Below are 20712 nucleotides of genomic sequence, written 5' to 3' on the forward strand. Positions count from 1 at the left end.
TAACTCGGAGTTATCGTTCAAAGTCGTCTTGAGCAACTGCAAAAAACAAGTTCGTACATGAGAAGTAACAGTAAATGTATGAAATGTATGTCGATGTACATTTCTTCTAAAACAGGCTTCACTTAGAGAGATATTACATAAGCATGTTTTAAACAGTTGTTTGGCTGCGTTAAAATGACTTCGTATTATAATAATAATAATAATAATTATAATAAAGAACTCTTAATAATTATAAAGGCAAATTTAATTAAATGCCTTTTGCTAACTTCCTTTAGTGCCTCCTATTTGTGCATATAATAAGTAACTAACTATTTTAAAAAGCAGACAGAGAGAGAGAGAGAGAGAGAGAGAGAGAGAGAGAGAGAGAGAGAGAGAGAGAGAGAGAGAGAGAGAGAGAGAGAGAAAGAGAGAGAGAGAGAGAAAAGTGGGAAAAAAATTTATCCCATAAGATATATGACAAATAATTCTTCAAGTATTTAAAAATACCGAAAACACTTTGACTCAAAACTCTAACTATTTTCCCGTCATTTTATCACTTGTTATAAATCCATATCACAATAATAGATAAATCCGAAGCTAATTCAAAATATAGGTTACGCTGTTAGTGAATTGTAGAATATGACACTACTGCATTGGGAATGTAAATTGTTTTCGGTTCAATATTATCCACCAATCACAACAAATGTATGCTATTAAATTCTCATTTTATATATGAAAAAATCCATTAAAATTACAAAATTACAAAATATTTTAAAGTCCGAATTTAAATTTGCAAATATATATGCTTAACCATCTTTATTTTTTACTGAATATGCAACAAATTCCCTCACAATGACAAAGCCGAATTTATCTTATGGCTTCCCTAGGCACTTTTTGTAAGTGTTTTTCAAACATAATAATTAGAAATAATTATTTAGAAATTAGCTATTTAGAATAATATTCAAATAAACATGTTATCTTATTTATCATTTATTATATGATTAAAATAAAATTTATTATTTATTGTTTTTAAATGATCTACCATTTTTGAAGAAAACATATATTTGGCACTGTAAGCAGTACCTCTGTTATGCACGTAAAAATATGCCTATGCTTTGAAATCATAAAATCATAGTTTAGTTTCACTGCTTCTAAAGCATTCCATTTATTTTTATTTAAATAAGAATCCCTGTTTCAGAAATAAATCGAAACGTTGCATATGCTTTGTTTAGTTATTCATTATATTTTATTACTTCAACAAGAGGCAAACTTTCTTGTATAGAATATTTTCATACCATAAAAAGATTTCGTTGACCGCTCCGAGCACGTGCTTCTTAGAGATGTACCATCTCACGTGTTATCTGTCGTATAGCGAAAGTCTTTTTTCCCAAAATACTTCTTCGTTCCTGTTCTTAATCTTCACCAGCACACCCCATTCCCACTGTCGAAGTTTGGTATCACCCGCTTCTCCCACAATGCTTTGTGGTGCGCAGTTCCCCGTCTCCGTTAAAGTGAATCAATAACAGCAACAGAGCGTCGCTTCTGGTCGGCCGGCGAGGAGTTTAGCTTCGCAGTAGCATGGCTTTTCCGACGTGACCTCCGAAGCCATCTCCGTGAGGTCGACTACTTTACTTCTGTTTGGGCTGATAATTCTCTCTGGTGTTAGATAAACTGGCCGTGTCAGGAAGTCTGAGTTAGTTGTGTTAGTGTTGTTACCGCATAGCCGTAGTGCTGTGAGGGGAAAAACCCTCTTTACATTCCGAGTTCGCAGTGTTGTTTTCGGTGTGGAGTACTTGCGCGAAGAGATTATACATTGAAGATTGGAACTTTTGGGTCTGTTTACTTCTGGCTGGAAAAACTGTCAGTTGCCAAAACTGCAGGTAAGTCTTAAAATAAATGTTTCAAATATAAATTTAACACGTGCGATGGTAAGGTGAGAGAATCGGGCCAACGACCAGATGTTTGAAACTTGGATTACATCATATAAGGAACCTCCCCGTATTGTGCAAAACGCTACGATTAACGGAGGAGTTCTCAGGGCGGCAACCGGTGTTAGCTATCGCTGATGGCTCCGCCTGTTTCCATGGGGCAACGATTGGGAACTTTCCATGCAATAGATTCTCAATGGTAGGGCGTGTGTGTGTCTTCAACGGAGCGGGAAATAAGAGATAAACCAAGAGTGGGAGAAGGCGCGAAATAGTTTCTTGATACAGGACTATCCCAGTAGATATTCACTCCATGTAATTCATATATTTACGATAGCAATCAGGTTCAGTTTTTGTAAACAAAAACTGTCTTCTTATTAGGGATAATTTTTACGTATCATTACCTAGAAAAAAATCAGACATAGGACTGATGATTGCATTTATTCCATGATTTAACAAATGGATATCTGAAAAGTATTTTTGCGCATGTAATGTTGTTTTAATTTCGCCCTTCTAATATTGAATGCATCCGTTAACGCAATCATTCTATTAATATAGGATAAAGTTAACTATAAAAACAATCCTAGTCTTTTTATCCTTCTCTCAATAGCCAGAAATAGTCAGTGGCCGCTCTACAAAGTAGACATCTGTGTGTTGAAGATTGTTCCAAAGGCAGCACAAGTTTGAACGTTTGCCAAGATAGGATACACTTGTAGATGTTGATAGTACCACTTGTGCTTTCTACAGTATTTCACAACAGATATTTATCGAGGATTTGCCACTTACTCCTCCTCTTTCCAGTTTTTTTTTATGCAATAGTGTTTGCTCACATTTAGCTGCCTTTTCCCCTTTTTTTTTCTTCCTCATAATTCTGTCGTAATTTACAATAATGAATTAAGAGAAGTGCATGCGAAGAATAAACTTTACAGAGTGCTTACGTAAATGTTAACCTCTTCTCAAGGAAAGCACAGATGAACAATGTAGAACAATATCGAACAGCCAGTTCCTATGGCAACTAACAGTTTCGGTGTAATGTGATACTTTTATATCAACAAACGCCAAAGTGTTCCTTTGCTGCCTTATTTAACTCACTTAATCTACCTGTCTATTTGCTTTATTTATTTTCTTACCCTCTATCGATTTATTATGTTTATCCATTCTGTCTGCCTGTCTGTCTATTTTTCCATCATTAATAGCATCCATAAATTTCTCTTCTGTCTCGGGATCTACTACAGCAATTTTAATCCGATTTGCAAATGGCAAATGCTACTTTTGCAATCAAGCTAGTGTATCAAAGGCGCTTTTAATCGGATTTCATGTTAGGGCTTTTTAATGACTCCGAAGTATTAACTTTCGTGTACTTCTTCTTCAGTTGGCTTATTAGTTTATTATTGGCCAAGTAATTGCATACCATTTGTGTTTTTAATTACAAACATCTAATCTTCATTCTTATTCTCAATTGATGAATTCTTCCCAGCACAAACCAAAAAGATAAAGAGAGAGAAGTTCTCTAAAAAGAGTGAGAAGATAAGAGTATGATGATAATGATTCTAGTTATTTCCATTACCAGAACTTCATGTTTTCTTATTTATCGAAAAACAAAATCTAAATACTTCAAATCTAAAAATAATGTTTCTCTTCTTTGAGTCCTATTGACCTTTAGTATTTTATTTATTTATTCATAAACATATAAGGTTTCTTATATCTTTTTTGCATATACAGAAGGCTAGCTGTAATGCTTAGCCGCTATAGTTTTCGAAATAACTATTGACTCTGTATAATTACCAATTTCTCTGTAGTATAGATTACAATTTTATCAAACTGGAGTGCTATTTATAAAACTAGATAATCTCATGATACAATGAAAACGAACACATTTTTGATTAAATGTATGCATATTTAAAGGAACTTCTTCTAGGTGATTGCCGATAAAAGAATAATGTAACCACTATCTTAGGAGAAAAGTGGAAGATTTCTTCTCTCGTTAAATAGATGAATTTGGAAACGCATGACAAGTGGACTGCTTCCTCTAGAACATTTCGGACTGTGAGTTTGTAGGATTCTTTGGGTAAAAGACAATTTACATTTCGTAGTGTAATACTACTTCTTTGCTTATTGGAGTCTTGGTGGTTCATGTTCGCTGGATGGGGACTTTATTGGTCCCCATCCAGAGAACTTTTGTGGATGGGGACTATATTGGAAATATTAGATTCAACGTATTGATGATTGCAGATACTACAGAGCTGACTAAATGAGAGAATCTAAGCATCTCTAAAAGCTTCTTAAAAAGCCAATTCATGTTTAGGGGAAAACAAGTTAGGTTACTCAAATATCTTTTTCTCTCTCCCTTTCTCTCAATCACTTATTAATACATATCCTCAGTCCTGAAGGATATTTTAGATAATTTCACACAGATGCTGAGCTGAAGAGCAACTATACTCTCTCATTTTTCTTCTAAATATATTAGATCAGCTACAACAACAACTATCCAAGTATTCTTTATATCCAAAGTAAAGTTTCATATCCGTTCCTCACTTATCTCTATATTTCTATTCATTCGAGCAATAATCGTCTAGCATTTTTAATTATAAAACATTATAATAAGAAATTGAAATACAATGTTAATATCTTAATATCATAAATAAAAAAATTAACGTAATCTGAAATTTAATCTCTCAAAATAAGATACTGAAATCGACATTGAAATTTGGAGTGAATTCAAATGTGAATCCCTCTCACGAAATATGCTAGACATATAAGACGTCAGTATTAAATCTAATGATGAGCTAAATATTACATAATCCGAACCTTGCTCTATGGACAAGAAACTTTTTAAACCACGCCTCAATAAGCAGAGTGGTAAGCTCTCCGGACAATTCACTTCATCTACCACGTAAGGACATCCATGTCCATGGTGGGATTCAAATCCACAGCTTGCTGGTTGGAGTGTAGATATGCTGTTCCACTCGGCCAACCAGGCAGATAAATGCATGAGGAATAATGCTATGGACAGTTACTAAACCACGAAATAAAATCATCCATCTATTTATTATTCTAACCGTTTATCTCAGCGATCAGTATACTTTTGTTTAACTGTGAATACGAACAGCCTTTTATCCTCAGGTTGCTCTACTTATGATGAAAAGGAGGAAGGTAAACACTGTTCTTAAACTGACTTTCTACTGTATATCAATGATCTGTTTTCTGATTTCAAATTCTGTCTAAGTGACGATCACAATACTCTGTAATCCTGTTTCTTTTACAAACTTTGCATTGTGCATGCATAAGCTGAATGGATTTTTAGGCGCTTTAAATGCTGATTTCCATACTAATATCTATAATACAGAGCGGAGGAGTGACTTCGTTAACTTACGCTAGAAATTCAGTCCTGGCTCTTATCCGTCTAGATGAAGATAATATTTTCATACTAATACCAAGAGAGTGAGATGAGATTTCAGATTGATATCATTACTTAAATTAGCATTAAATGCAATAGAAACTTACCTTAGAGACCTATCTTATCGCTGCCTCACCATTCATTAAGAGGTGCGAAGACTGCTTTTAACAGGAAATTACTTTCCTCTTGAGCATCTTTGTACAAGTTCAAAAGTCACCTTACCATACAATATTACTAAACTGTTTGTAGATAACACAAAAACATTCTTCAACATCATCGATTCAATTCAAAAACAGCAATTACATTAAGTAATACCCCCATCACTAATTCTCTCTAGTCTCTACACGTAGACCTTTCTGATAGCTTCCATAGGAATTATTCAGCTGAAATAGTATCCCCATTTCTGTTATTTTCTTCAAAAACTGGAACTTAAGACAACAGGTACCGTTGTCCCAAAAACAGTCAACGAATTTTCCCCCTTTCATCTGCACTTATTGGTGCAAAAATTATCATTATTCTCCAAAACTTACAATCTATTAGGTTGTTTAAGCCTCAAGAAGGTTCTTCTTTCTCTCTCCTCAATTAACGTACATACCACACGACATATCTATGGGTTCTACATTCTTTCGCGTGTGAGAGTTGCTAAAAACTTTATAGCGACCTCAACAGCCCTCTCAATTTCATTCCATTTTTTGTTTTCAACTTTTTAAGCTCATATTTTCAAGTTTAGAAGTTCTCTTATTAAGTTGTTTTTTTTTATCTTCTGACACTTTCTTTTCATTTAGACAATCATATATCTATAATCATGTTAATATATTTTTCTCTGTCAATTATTTCAACAAGTATTATTCTGTTTTTTTCATGTTTTCTTGTAAGGTTATTTTTATGTTTATAGTGATATAACGTTTTGGATTTGTGCTTTCAAAAATTCTAGGTTTCTAAAAAGCTCTCTGAGTGGAAAGACCTGGGTCTTAATCCCGTTCTAGGATGAGAATAACCTTTTTGATGACTTCTGAACTGAAGGCGAGGTAGTTGCTCTCATACGGTGGTGGTTGGGTTTTTCCCCTTCTGGAAACTTGGGTTTTTTCATCCCGAAACTAGTCAAAATGCTCGAGAACACATGAAATGTATACACTACGATATATAGTTAGGCCTAAGACTAACTGCCTTATCATAAAATTAGGATTACGAAAGCCAATGTGGATAGGTATCGTGGATTATTTATAAATTTTAATGTTTCGGCGTTAATCTAGGTTTAAATGCAATAACAGTGATCTAACCACTTATAACGGTACATACAAAGCAAGTTAAATCTAAAATTATAGAAATTTTTGCAAGTTCAAAAATCTCAATACACAAACATTTTTTCTCCGATAAAAGATACATAAACAAGCGTGTCGTTAAAATGTATTTTTAATTAATGAAATCAGGATGAGTTTCTAGGTTTAAGTCATTTGAAATATTTTCCGAAGTTTCTCCGATATTTTGGTCTATAACGCTATCGTTATAACTTTCCCTCGGCACTAATGAAAATGCCCCAGTTCCTCGCTATCTATGGATGCCTGGAGGACAAATGATGAACAGAGGGTAGTGTCACCACATCCCATTCCGGTTCGTCATTTCCCGGTCAGATAACATGGCGACTGCAAAGGCTGGCAACGCAGGTAGAATTGATCCATCCGCATGAAATTGTGTTTCATGGTCCGAATAGGCTCCGCCAGTTACCAACGGTCGGAGTCGATAGTGGCGGTGCTATCAGGAACGCTAAGCACGATCTGAGGTGACGCGCTTTCTCGAAAGAAGAATCGTTGCTGTCAATAGTTATCGGGCTGATGGGAAAATCTCTGGAGACGACAAAGTGTGTGGTATATGCGTGTGGGGAGACCAGCCTCGTGGCCGAAAGTTTGTGTTTGGTACAACGTAAGAAAACAATGGCATATACGCTGGAGGTCTTCGCTGTAAGCGTATTTTTCCAGAAGTAAAAACCGCACGTGCTTGTAGATCTCTTTCTATCCATGGATATTAGAGCCGTTATGGTTTTCATCCATTCAGCTGGCAAACAATAATCTCATAAATTACAATAAAATATTGTGCAAGAAGCCATATTTTGCAACCACCACAATGAGTTTCGCCAGCAGCTATCTTTTATATTTTGTTTTGTTATTTTTAGATTCGTTATATTGTTGTGTTCGAGATGATAATGATGACTATAATAATAACTTATTTATCTATAAAATAATTATAGAATAATCTTCTTAAAGCGAAGAAGAAGAAAAACTCTTCTTCGCTTTAAGCATCAAGATGAACATATACACATTTGCTTACCTGAGCGTATGAGGTGATGAGAACAGCAAACATTTCATTATTGCTATTGTCGAACCATAATATTACTCTCAGCCATTTAAGATTTCTTTCTGCCCACTGCATATTTCTTAACATATTTCTTTGTATCCATATCCTTGATTCACCTTTCTTCACTGTTACTTCAGTTCCGACTGAAAAAAAAAAACTAATTGCATTTCAGCAGTTTTACCTCAAATTTAATCTTTAATGTATATTTTTTTAAAATATTTTTTTATTAATATTATTTAATGTTTGATTTATTTATAGCTTAACTCCAAACTTAAACTTTTTACCTAATTAAAACTAAAGAAAGAATTTAAATTACATTTTTGTTTTTAAGATATTTATTAAATGCTGTTGAAGGCATGCATTCAACTTCTGATTCTTTCACATACCTTGTTTATATAACTAGTTTAAATTATTAAGAAATGCAGCTATTATAAATTTAGTTTGCTTATTAATATACAATCTATCCAAAATTTTTACAATTATAAGATTATTTTAATACAACTTCAAAATATTTACCCATCTTTGTTGGCATAATCGATATCAAGAACTGTCACAGTAATAAACTTTCTTACAAATAACGGTTAGTCTTCTATTTAGATATTTTAATTAGTTGCATTAATTACACGCCACGGGAGACGAAGGTCTCTATAAATGCAGTGTGTCAGTTTTGGGTTTTCATAATTCATACTAGGGTAACTTTTTCGAAAGAGTGCAGGCATATTATATACTGAATAAAAATGGTGAAAAATTGGAATATTTGTTTTACTCTGGTATTCAGAAACTTTGGTTCGTCATACCTTAAAAATAAGACAAAGGAATTATATTCAGATTTACTTATAAACAATAAGTAATTTCATAAAGAATGCAGTAATATACTTCTCAAATCGAAAAATTAGAGTTTTTTTTTTCATCATAAGATGCATCCAGTTAGAGATCACTCCATGCACAGGCATAATTATATTTTCCTCAGAATTTCCGTTACTTTGGCATAATTTAAACCCAACCAACCAACCAATTAATCAGCATAAAACATGCTTCCAGGCATTCATTTTATCCGAAAACAATATTAGCCATAATTTTGTTTTCATCGTACAATTTCACTAGAAAACCTTTTAATTACAGAAACTAACATTTACAGTCCTGTTTTTTTCTTATTGTTTATATTTAATTATCCTTCACGTGAGATCCTCTTGCAATAATAGTTTATCTTTCCTATCAAAATTAGAAATATTCTCAGTTAGATATATAAATTTTCCCTGAAATTTAATTCAGAACTTTTACATTCCAATTTAAAATTATAAACCTGTTAAAACTCTACAATATTTCCTTTTGTTAATTCCAATAACATGTCCTCAATCATCATAAAGATATCATATCCATACTTTCTTTTAATTAATGCTGATATTTATCTCTCCGTCTTCTACTCAAGGCCCCCAAAATTGTGAATATAAAAATATTTTTATCTAATAATTTTATTAGCTATTTGAATTGAATGAGTTAAATTTAATGAGATGCAATTGTATTTTATTTCGAGTGAATTGAGACGTTCACGATCTCCAAGAATCGTGAACAAATCTTTGTTTGAATATTGCGCATTGAACACTGAATTGTATTGAACATGTATATTGAATATTGCTTTCGCAATATCCAGTCTAATAATTCTTTATAGCTTATAACATCTGTGAACTGTTTTTGTTTCTAATTATCCAACTTAATAATATTTTATTCATTAAACTTCACATTTAATTAAAACTGGTTTAAATTATTCCTAAGTTGATTGTTCTATCATTTTGACTTTATCTTAATAAGTGATATGGAATTTGTTATATTTAATTGTATTCCACTTACAATATATTAACTAACAGAAGAGGTTATTCAGATTAATTAAATTAAATGAATTAGTCATACACGTGCAATCAATTCATTCAGGTAAAAATTCCGATGCAAAAAATCGCTAAATTATTTCTTTCCAGATCTTTAAAATTATTATACAATTACAGAAAGAACTCTGAAATGATCTATTTTCCTCCCCTTATTCAATTACATCGACAAGCCCCACAGGACTACTTTTATTCTTTTGTCTCATTTTTCCTTTCCGTGTTAAGGTCAATCGCCTCTCGTACTCATGTAATCTGGATTCGTGAAGATCCAATTAATTATATAGCACGAAGCACAATCCTTTCAACATAGTCTGCTATATGTCAGGCGCGAATATTCTCTGACCGTTTCATATATTTAGCGAAATAAAAATTTTCTTTCTGCGAATAAAAAACTCCCACAAACTTCCGCAAACGACCGGCCAGTTCATATTTAGATGAAAAGCCTTGATAAAGGTTCTTCTCAACGTTATTGATGGAATTCAAATTCTGACATATTTATGTTATTTTCACTGTTGTAAGTGAAACTATTCTAATGAAACTGTAATCAGTAGAAATCACAAAAATTTAATGGTCTAGTGGTAAATCATCAAAACTATTCATAGCGATGGGCATCACTCTACCTCCATCTTAATCAGAAGACTTAAAATATCAATGAGCTTTGTTTCCTGGATACAGAATTCGCTTTCTTAATCTAGAATATTTTTAAGTACCTTAATAGCCAAAATGCAATAAACAAGAAGGATTATTGGAGAGATTAACTTCTATTTGGGTTTATATAAGTCAAATTTATTTCAAACTAAGTTAGAAAATACCGACAAGTTTCGCCAACTTAAACGCTAAAACTGTTACAATAAAACTATAAATGAAGGAAGAACCGAATACAATTGTATTTTTACAAAAAGCAAAGGAACGCGTACATCACATGCATGGAGCGTGTATGATCTCACTTGTTGTTATGTAGGAACATTCTGTAATTGGCAGCAAGATTTAATTCTGGCATGCTTAAAGATCTTATGAGGGTCTTCCAAATTTCAGGCAGAATTAATCATTGGTTTCTATTTAGGTTTTGTTTTGAACGGATAACTGCTATGGCTTCTTTTATAATTCGGGAGAGGAAATCCTCCTCTAATCTACGTAGGGCATGGAGCTTTTGTCCCATTCTATGGTATGACTTGTCCTGCAGAAATGAAAAGCTAACCCCGATTTGTCTTCTCTATTATTGTTTACGTCTCCTACGTGTTCCTTTTATCTGATTTCAAAACTTCTAGAGGTCTGACCAATATAGTTTAAACCGCATGAACAGGGGATGTTGTAGACTCCGGCATATTTGAAAAAAAAAGGATGATCTTTTGGAGATCTTCAGAATTGGCGGATGGTATTTGAAGGTTTAAAAGCCACTCGTATTCCATGTGGCTTGAGGAGTGTAGCAATCTTATTGGAAATCTTATTGGAAACTTATTGTCCCCGTATACGGAATCACGATAGTGGAATTAATGTATATCTTCAGGCTGTCTTTGTGTGTGGGGGGGGTCACAGAAAAGTATCTTGTGGATCAATTTTCTAGGATAACCATTGTTTATAAGGTTATTTGAAATAGGGATAGTTCATCTTTGAAGTCTTTATCATCTGTAATGATGAGAGAGGCTCTACTGTTTAGCATGTGTACGATGCTAAGTTTCTTAGCATCGTACACATGCTAAACAATAGAACAAAAGTGGTGTGGAGAAGTGAAGTGCAAGTATCGACCTGTGTTGGTTGGGTTTGCGATAGACTGTAAGGCTGATGCGTCCATCTATTTGTTTATTAATTAAAGTGTCGAGAAATAATAATTGTTTTTCTTTCTCAAGTTCTAAGGTGAATTTAATTTTGTGATGCAATGAGTTGATCTTGCTGAGAAAATCGAACAGATCATTTTCTGTGTTTTTTTTTATCATTAAGAAGGATTATTATTATTTTTATGTTAACATTAAATCGTTGCTTTTTATATTACAACTCACTAAATATTCAATATTCGTATTTGTTCAAATATAAAAGAACATCTTTGAGTATAACACAGCAGAGATAGTCCCAAGAAAATGAACCAGATGATTTTTTCCATAAAAGGAATCACTTGATTTCTCTGTACAGAATCCCACGATATGAGCAAAACATTCCAACACAAAAGGATCTGTAATCATTTGTTCGACCAGGAAAGCTTCAATGTTTAAGAATTATGGGAATCCAGATATGAAAACTAATGGAAATTGAGTGGAGGACTTTGGAGAAATCTTAAAAAAGACAATATTTCTTGTATAGCATAGATCATTTCTTCTGAACATAACAATAATAAAATACAGCAATGTTTACAAAGCTCAGATTTTTCCAAGTGTATACACAAACATTTGAAAATCTTTTTTTTTTTTAATCGAATAATTCTGTTCCATACGTTTGAAGAATATTTCAATTAGGAAGTATTCTTGTTGTTCTTATTAGTTTTTATTATTACAAATGCGAGGCTTCAATCCCATAGAAAGTAAATGGATGGCCGTAGGATATGGGTTGCAGATTGCAGATTTTCATTTATATCTTAGAAAAATTTAGGAATATTCTAACGAAGGAATGGTCAGTGGGAAACAGTCCAATCACCTCACAAATTTACTTACGAGAAGTGCACTTTCACGGTGTGAGACCTATCAGCTAGAACTCAGAGGAAAGCGTACCTCATATGTTATATTACGGTGTTTCGCCGGATCCTAAATATTTAACCCTTTTTTAAATTAATTAATTAATTTAGTTTTGCAAATGTTATCAAAATATGATTGGAAGTACTTATGTTTGTTAATTTTTCTTATATTGAAAACTAACACGTTTTAGCATGTTTTTCATGATTTTCAAGATGTTCAAAATCATGTAGTTGTTTTCAATTAAATTTATACATTGACGGTACCGAAAGTATTTTGAAGCTCAGAAAATAAGCATATTGACATTACAAATGAACTACATTTTCTATAGAAAAGTATGACCTATGTATGGCTGCTTATCTTAACAGCGCCAACTGAATATAGGCATTTGAAAATGTTTCAACTGATTAGTGAACTAATTCAGTAGTGATATTATCAGTTTATGCTGGAGACACACACACACACACATACTCTCCAAGTGTCGTATGCCAAGAGAGTTTGATAAATTCCTGCAGTTTCCTTCATATTTACTTGCGGTGTACAGTATGTTTGGTGAACTTTCTCTTTACACAGAGCTCAAAGGTGCTCAATGGGAATGAAATTATCGCCCTTAGAGAGCTCTTCGTTAAGTTCAAGCTACTGTCTTGTTCATGAATGAGACACCCTCGAACATGGCGTATTACACTGATAGAGGTATCCACATGTAGGGTAAATGGTTAGCATAAATGGATAAACTCGGTCAGCGGTGATATCTAGGGAGGCCTGAATATTCAGACATTACTCTGCTCGTATCATGGAGGGCCATGAAACATACCTACTATCATTAGTCCCCACCACTGTGTTGTCTGAAATCTGGTTGCGTAGAGTGAAATAAGAAATACCAGGATTTGTCACTTTTCTGTAGTTGGTGTAGCTGCCTCTTTGCATGAAAGGCGCTGAACCCTTAAGGTCATCTGCCCATACACTCTATTCGGGCCAGTGTACGATGCATGATATCTACAGTTCCCCGTTGTTAAATTTTACTATACATAATAGACCTATTGAACTTTAATCCAAGTTAGCTGCTTCGATCCCATGTCTGACTCTGACTTAATGCTAGTTTATCATACTATTCTCAATATATCAAAACACCGTTGATTGTGGCCATTATCAGCAGCAAATGGTATCCGAAATACTCTCACAAGCCTGACTGATTCCTACTCTTATTGTTGTTGTTGAAAGTCACTTATAACGCGACCTTTTACCATAATCACAGGCATAGATGAATGCAAATATTTCATCTCGAAAGGAATGTCCAGTCTTCCAGCTGAAGTCGGTAGTCTACATATGCTATTAGTCCTGCGTTACTGGTGGATTCCGTTCAAGACGAAGATGCCTCTAATACTTGAACCACTGAGTTTAATTTGACGCTTCCAATACCCTGACTCTGATACAAAAGTAGCAGTGTACAATGCTGAACTTCAAATTTAGATAAACAGCAAACTTAAGTGAAACTAATCTGATTTAGAGCTCAAGAACATAGGGTAGCCATCGTTTATGGATCTGTTCCGGAAAATTTGTTTGTTTGGAGAGAGCACCATTACATTATTGTTTCTTTCATTTCTTGATTTTCATATATTCATATTTATTAATTTAATGTAGAGCCTCCGTAGATCAGTCAGTTTAGACGAAGCCTTTTGGTCAGAAAGACCTGGTTTCGATTTCCGTCTATGACGTGAGGAACTTTTATCTGGTCTCTTTCGACTAAGGGTGAGTTACCCGGTCTCATATGGAGATAGAGGGTTTTTTAACCCGGAAACTCGGGTTTTTCGTCCCTCAGAAAAGGCAAACCGGCCCGTGAACACACACACACACACACGGATCTACAGTCATAAAATACATACTTAATCGCTCATAGGAGGGCTCAACCAGTCCTAAGGGACGGTCGAGGAACGGGGTTTTCCCCGTTCCCAGACCGTCCCTTAGGACTAAATAAATAAATAAATTTTTTTAGGACTAAATAAATTTAAAATAAAATTTAAATCTTAGGACTAAATAAATTTAAAATAAAATTTAAATCTTAAGACTAAATAAATTTAAAATAAATAAATTTTATTTATTTATAAATAAATAAATAAAATTTAATGTTAGAGTGATTTTTAAGAGACGATACCAGCTCTATGAACGCTAAAATTGTCTATTATTTGTATCTCAGAAGTTACCAGTGGCTTTTTTATTTGCTCATCTGATCCTGTAGATCGCGTGGTGTCCAGGAATTGGTCTACCAGGATTTGTTTTATAGGTGTGTTTATGCCCGTCTAAACGGCTATGTCTATTCTGTTCTTCCTCTTTCATTCCCTAGAACTAATAGGCTCATATTCGAAAGAATATGATACTTGCTGTGCGATCGGAAACTTATATGAAGATCCTAAATTTTTGGAATACTGGCTCTTTTTCCTATGTATTATGAATATAAACGTAGTAATAGATTATCAAAGGCTGTGTGTTGTGGCAGATGGATATCAGAAATGAGTTCAGTGTCCTGTTAATTTTGTTGAAAATTTATTAAAAGAGGTAGAGTTCAGCGGTTACGAAAATCTATTCTGAAGAGAGGTCTTTGGTTGTATTCATGATGCTTAATGCGAATACGGATGAGTGAGGACTATTGATTGATGTGTCTATCTTTTAAGGAATGAGCGGAATGTTTTTTTTTTACACTTGTTCCATGATAACGCGTGGATTTTGGCTATTCAGATGATTATGAAAACTATCTGTATCTGTGATACATGGCTAAAATTTAGAGGACACGTCATTATTGCGTCATCATTATTTTTGGAAACTGGACGGTGACCTGTGTAAGGTCGTAAGAGGACCTATCGCGGTGATGACTGCTTTTTTATGCCTTTGTCTTTCCATACGAAGTGGGTAGCACGAATAGCGAATTTAATGTGAGATGCAATATCGAGGACAAAAGTTTGGAAATAGACCCTTTAAAGTGACTTTTCCCTGTTTTGGATGGAGGATTAGAAACTAGACAATATTTGAGAATTCAGTTCATATAGAAAAAGGAAAGAAAAGTAAATAAGATTTGTCCTTATTGATACCTTAATAAGATGACTCCAGTCCCATCATATCATTATTAGTATACAGAAAGCTCACATTTCGGAAAAATACATCCACCAAGAGCAACTCCTATGTTGTTTGTGAGGGATGTACCTTAATAAAATATGGATAAAACTGGATAAACGTAAGAAAATATAGATGACACACACACACACACACACACACACACACACACACACACACACACACACACACACACACACACACACACACACACACACACACACACACACACACACACACACACAAAGATCACTTATAGACGGAGAACAGCTGACAATATGGGTAGCATTCAAAAGAAAATTACTTCAGTCTTTCAGGACTCACTCAAAGTATGAATCCTTTATGCTTTCTCTCAAGACTAATCAGATTCCTCTCTCATTTCTAAGAGTTTGCTAAGTCTCCTGTTCCTTCAAGGTGGTTAGAATTTGCTGAATATGTCGTCTGCCATTTCCCCATAAAATAGAGAAGGAAAAAATTGTACTATATCGCTCTGAATACAAAAAGGAAATTATACCTGGAATATATCGTACCACACATAACATCGGCATAACCTTAATAAAATATGGATATATGCATATACTCGTGATAAGGGAAACTATTATTCTTGAATCTAAGCAACAATGAATTCTATCGAGCAGCTTCCAACGACTCTTCCCATCGTAGGATTCGAGGATTTAATTCAAACCAGCTCCACTTCCTTTGTATAGCATGCTGATGATGTCTCTGTGACATAGACGAAATGAGAATCGTTAAGCAATGTAAATTATTATTTTTTACAAGTGCTTTCTACTACATATGCTGAATGGCATAGATCGTGCTCTTTATTGAATACGTTTTGAAAACGTTTTCCTTATTCTATGCAGAAATCGATATTACGATATTCTGAGATGATACATTACTTCATATCATGTCATAGCTAATGTTAGAAATACATTTGACATTCTAAATCATATGATTAATATATGTGGAGTAGTAACTTGCTCTGCCTCCCCCTCATCCATAGGGATTGGCAGGTTATAAACACCTATTTAAATTCTTTTCTTCCATTCTGCCGTCTATTTGATCGATTACAATAATTCCACTCTACCTACAAAGGCAGGGAATCTTGAAATTTGGTTATTTGGAGATATATATATTAAAATTTGAGGGATCATCGTGCTGTTAGTTTACATCAGTCCGTTCTTGTTGAGAATTTTAGAATCTTCGATTCGAATGATATTCTTAGGTAACTAAAAATATTCTTGCAGTTCTTGTAAAATTGGTATATTGGCAAAAATGAGCCTCCGTACCTCAGTCGGAATAGAAAAAGCTCTTTCGTTGGAAAAACCTGGGTTCGATTCCCGTCTATGACGTGAGATACCAGATAAAAAAGAAAGAAAACAGTCGAAAAAAAACCTTATCTGTTTTTTTCGACTAAAGGTGAGTTAGCCGGTCTCATACGGAGGTAGAGGGCTTTTCGGCCCTCAGAAAGGAAAACCATCCCCGTGCACATACACGGATCTACAGTCATAAAAAACATGAATCTTCATTAGGAGGGCTCAACCCGTTGCCCCCGAAAGGGACGGGAGAAACCCAATACTAAAATTCGAAATTAAGTGGATATTGAATACCACGTTATTTCTTAGCCGAATAAGAAACTCAAAGATAGGAAATCTAATCTAAGAGTTTCATGCCGAATATAGAAAACTATATAAAGTTCGGCGAGTCCAAGCGTAATCCAAGCGTAAGCCTGGTAGTACAATGCTAGGCAACTCGTAGTAAAGGTGGAGCAAGCTCCGATCGCTGTCCTTAATATTTTCCCATTAATATTTGAAATTAATATTTAAAACATTAAATATTTAATGTTTTAAATTAATTAATTAGTTAAATTAAATTAATTAATTAATATTACTATTTATTAATATTTTCAATTAATATTATAATTATAATTAATATACAAATTAATATTTTCCCGTTCCTCGTTAAAAGCCCAATACGAATATTATTATTATTGGCAAAAGTTATGTGGAAGGTTGTAGGTGGCGTTTATTCGTTTCATTACTTCGAATGCGATGTTCAATCAGTTGATACCTAACACGCGTGATGCGTGGTTCGGTAAAATAAGGAACCATCATGAAAAATTCGCTATTCTAATAAAATTATTCGAGCACATTTACTTTAGAAATATAATCGGGGTACAAATGCTGTGCAGGCTAAGAGCAAGATATGTACAGCATTTAGAGAAGATACAGTGGGTGAAAGCACCGTTCAAAAATGTTCAAAAATTTGCATCAGGTGATGAGTCACTTGATGTATTGTTTGAGGAACGACCAATTGCCATTCATAACAATGAAGTGAAAGCTACCATGGCATTGAATTCCAACCAAACACGTCAGATGCTTGCAGAAAGATTCAATGTAAGTGACGAAACCTTTGTCACTTACATTTGTACCATTTCTTGCATCAATTTGCTTATACCAATCTATATTTGTAATGGCTGTTGGTGCAAAAAATGAGTTATGTACAGTAATATCAAGCAATCACGTCATTGGTTAACATCCAATGAACTTGTTCGACATGCATCGATGTCTAGACGACGACGACGACAGATGACGAGTCTTCGTAGAATACAGCTGATATCCTCCATCTTCTACTCTAGCTAAAGGATCACAGGAAATATTTATTCAGCCCAAATGCAGCGAATTCATAATGTACTACCTTAAATTAAATTGTACGTTAATTTCAAAAATGTACGTACGTTCCTTTCTGAGACAGTAGGATGGCTCCACAGCGCAAGTAACTTGGGAATCAAGCTCCTTTAAATCCCTATTAAATATTTGTCATCAAGTAAAATATGGTCTTGGCAAAATTTATTTCTTCTCAACCCAGTTTTTCACCTTGTTCATCGTTGACTTTACTTTTTAGGTTCTTCCCGAGTATGCTTGCATAAAATTGATATAAGGAGAGTTACAGTATACTATAATTATCCGGGATTTGACCTTTTAAATAAGATTTATGAATTCAGCAATATAGGCATAAAACGTTCATACCTCGATTGAATAAAAATTACTCCAGTTATCCTTTCCACATTTTGGATTTTGTTTGGTTTCTAACTCCTGTACTGAAATTTACTCATAATTACATTTCCTTTTTTTTTCTTTTTGGATATTTTCTATCGATTATTATGTTTAATATATATTTTAAATTATTTCACTAGACATCCATATGAACTGTAATTACTTCAGCAGTACTCTTTTCTTCATCTCCGAGCTTTGTCAGGTACCCTCCAAAACATTTTGTCACCATCATAACATTTACTTCTATATTCTGCTCAAAGTCTTCCAGTGACTTTGTTGAGCTTAACTTTCTTACATTTTCAATATATTCTCTAAGGGCACATGGTGTTTTACTAGCCAAGAAGATTTTTTTGTAAGATTTCGTCTTTTTCGTAGACCGCTTCGTTAACTTCTTGTGTCTACCATGAGGGATTCTCATTTTTCCTTCTAGCAAGCAACTTCACCACCTGGTTCCCCTTGGCTGAATCAATAATTATGTTTTCTTCAGCCTCTAAGGTTTAGTTCTTGTTTTTAAACTTTTATTTTTAGCGCAGTAATATTTGCATATTTGAGTCTGCACTTCAATTCTAAAGCTCATCAACTGTAATTCCAAATGAGAACTTTTATACAGATGATGTTTTTTCCCCCAATACGATACTCATTTGTTGTACTAAACGATAGTGATCACTTGGTATTTTAAATTGTACATAAATTCTCATACTGTTAATTATGAGTGCTTCATTTTTCTGAATGATATGCAGATAAATATTTTTGGGACTCTGTATGCCCCACTTATTACTAAATTATCTGAATACCAACTTGTCAAATTATATAGTTATATAATTATAATTACACGTATATATAATAAAGGGAAATTTAATAAAAATATGAGGCTTAATGGATGGCTTTCTCTTTTCATTTGGAAATGCTTTTACCTTCGGAAATATCAGATTTTTCCCCGGAAATTCGTTTTTTTTTCATCCCCTCCTTCAAAAAAAAAAAAAAAAAAAAGGCAACAACACAACACACGTAAATAATACACATAATATCCTCAAGCTCATAGCCTTAAATGCTTTTGCCTAGTTCCAAAATATCATTACTATTTTTAACATAATATGTTTTAAATCGGTGACCTCGTAATCGCTAAATCGTGATCCGAAATCTTTAAATCCGTGACCTCGGATACTTTGCTATTAACAAAATAATGAATTTATATTGTAAATTAAAGAGTCTGTTTTATTTTCTATCATGTAAATATAATATAGGTCAATCTTCATAAATTAAGATGAAACAGACATTGCATTTTTGTTTAAAGGAAGCAATGAATACTTTTCTATCTGTTTCTATCTTGAAAAATCAAGCCACTCAGCCGAATAATACTTAATAATGAAATGATTTAGAGATTCAATACGTGTACAATGAGTTCGTAGTCCTTATTACAAATAAACAATTCAAAATTATTATCGAAGCTTAGACATTTAAAACGGACGTAGCCAAGCAACAAGAATCTTGGATTTGTACAGAATCATGAATAGAACATTTCAACTAACTATTACTTGGATCCCTTTGAGTTCGTTTTGTTGATTTTTTTATTACTGGCAGTGATTCCAGGCTACGTAAAGTCGTCTGCGAGCCCAAAGTACAGAGGAAAAAATCAGCCACAGTGTGCTAATTACGCGCAAGGAGAAAATGAACAGCTTCCAAGTATCACAGACAGAATGCATGCCATAAATATAGTACAGTAGCAAGTCTAAGGGGAATATCAGTGCCCCTAAAGCTCACGGAACTCTGAATGTTTGGCACAAGTTCATTTCTAAACTTTTGCTAGCTTGAAAGGTGTCGTTGCTATATAACGTGATGACGTCAGTTTATGGAAAATGCTTTCTTCCGTAACAATAGCATCACTATATAGTGATGTGTCTGTCTCCATTTACCCAGAAAGACTTCCAAGCTGGGAATTAAAATTTTGATAGAATTTTAGATAGAAAGAAATATGTTTTTGGTGAAATACAGAAAAAAAGTTTTTATTTTAGAGAGAAAGGGTGAAAAAACAGCATGATGATTACACTGATATAAATTACTATAATATGACAATAATTACAATTGAAGCTGAATACGTATAGCTAATTACCTTTTACTTAATAGTTATAGATAATTATCTTTCAGTTAATTATTTATTATAAATTATAAAGAATTAACTAAAGGATCTTATTTAGTTAATCATCTTTATTTAATAGTTATAGTTAATTATCTTCTGGTTAATAGTTAATAGTGTAGTTAATTAAATTAATTAACAGTTAGCAGTTACGAGTAATCACCTTTTATTTAAAGAAAGTTATATTCAATTGCTTTTACTTGAATTAATAATAATATCTGAGG

At 33.6% G+C, this 20712-nt stretch overlaps 1 protein-coding gene across 2 annotated transcripts in view; it reads left to right on the top strand.

Moving 5' to 3' along the window:
• The first annotated feature begins 1506 nt into the window (after positions 1-1506).
• LOC150102386 (sodium/calcium exchanger 1-like) overlaps positions 1507-20712 on the top strand; it is a 362807-nt gene continuing 343601 nt past the window's right edge. For both annotated transcript variants that reach the window (XM_090399718.1, XM_090399719.1), the window contains exon 1: positions 1507-1859. The gene's annotated coding sequence lies outside the window, so the exon portion shown is untranslated. The remainder of the gene's footprint in view (positions 1860-20712) is intronic.

This window comes from Typopeltis vanoorti, chromosome 10 (genome assembly GCF_054136105.1).
Source record: "Typopeltis vanoorti isolate ZY-2024b chromosome 10, IOZ_Tvanoo_1.0, whole genome shotgun sequence".
NCBI classification, from domain to species: domain Eukaryota; kingdom Metazoa; phylum Arthropoda; class Arachnida; order Uropygi; family Thelyphonidae; genus Typopeltis; species Typopeltis vanoorti.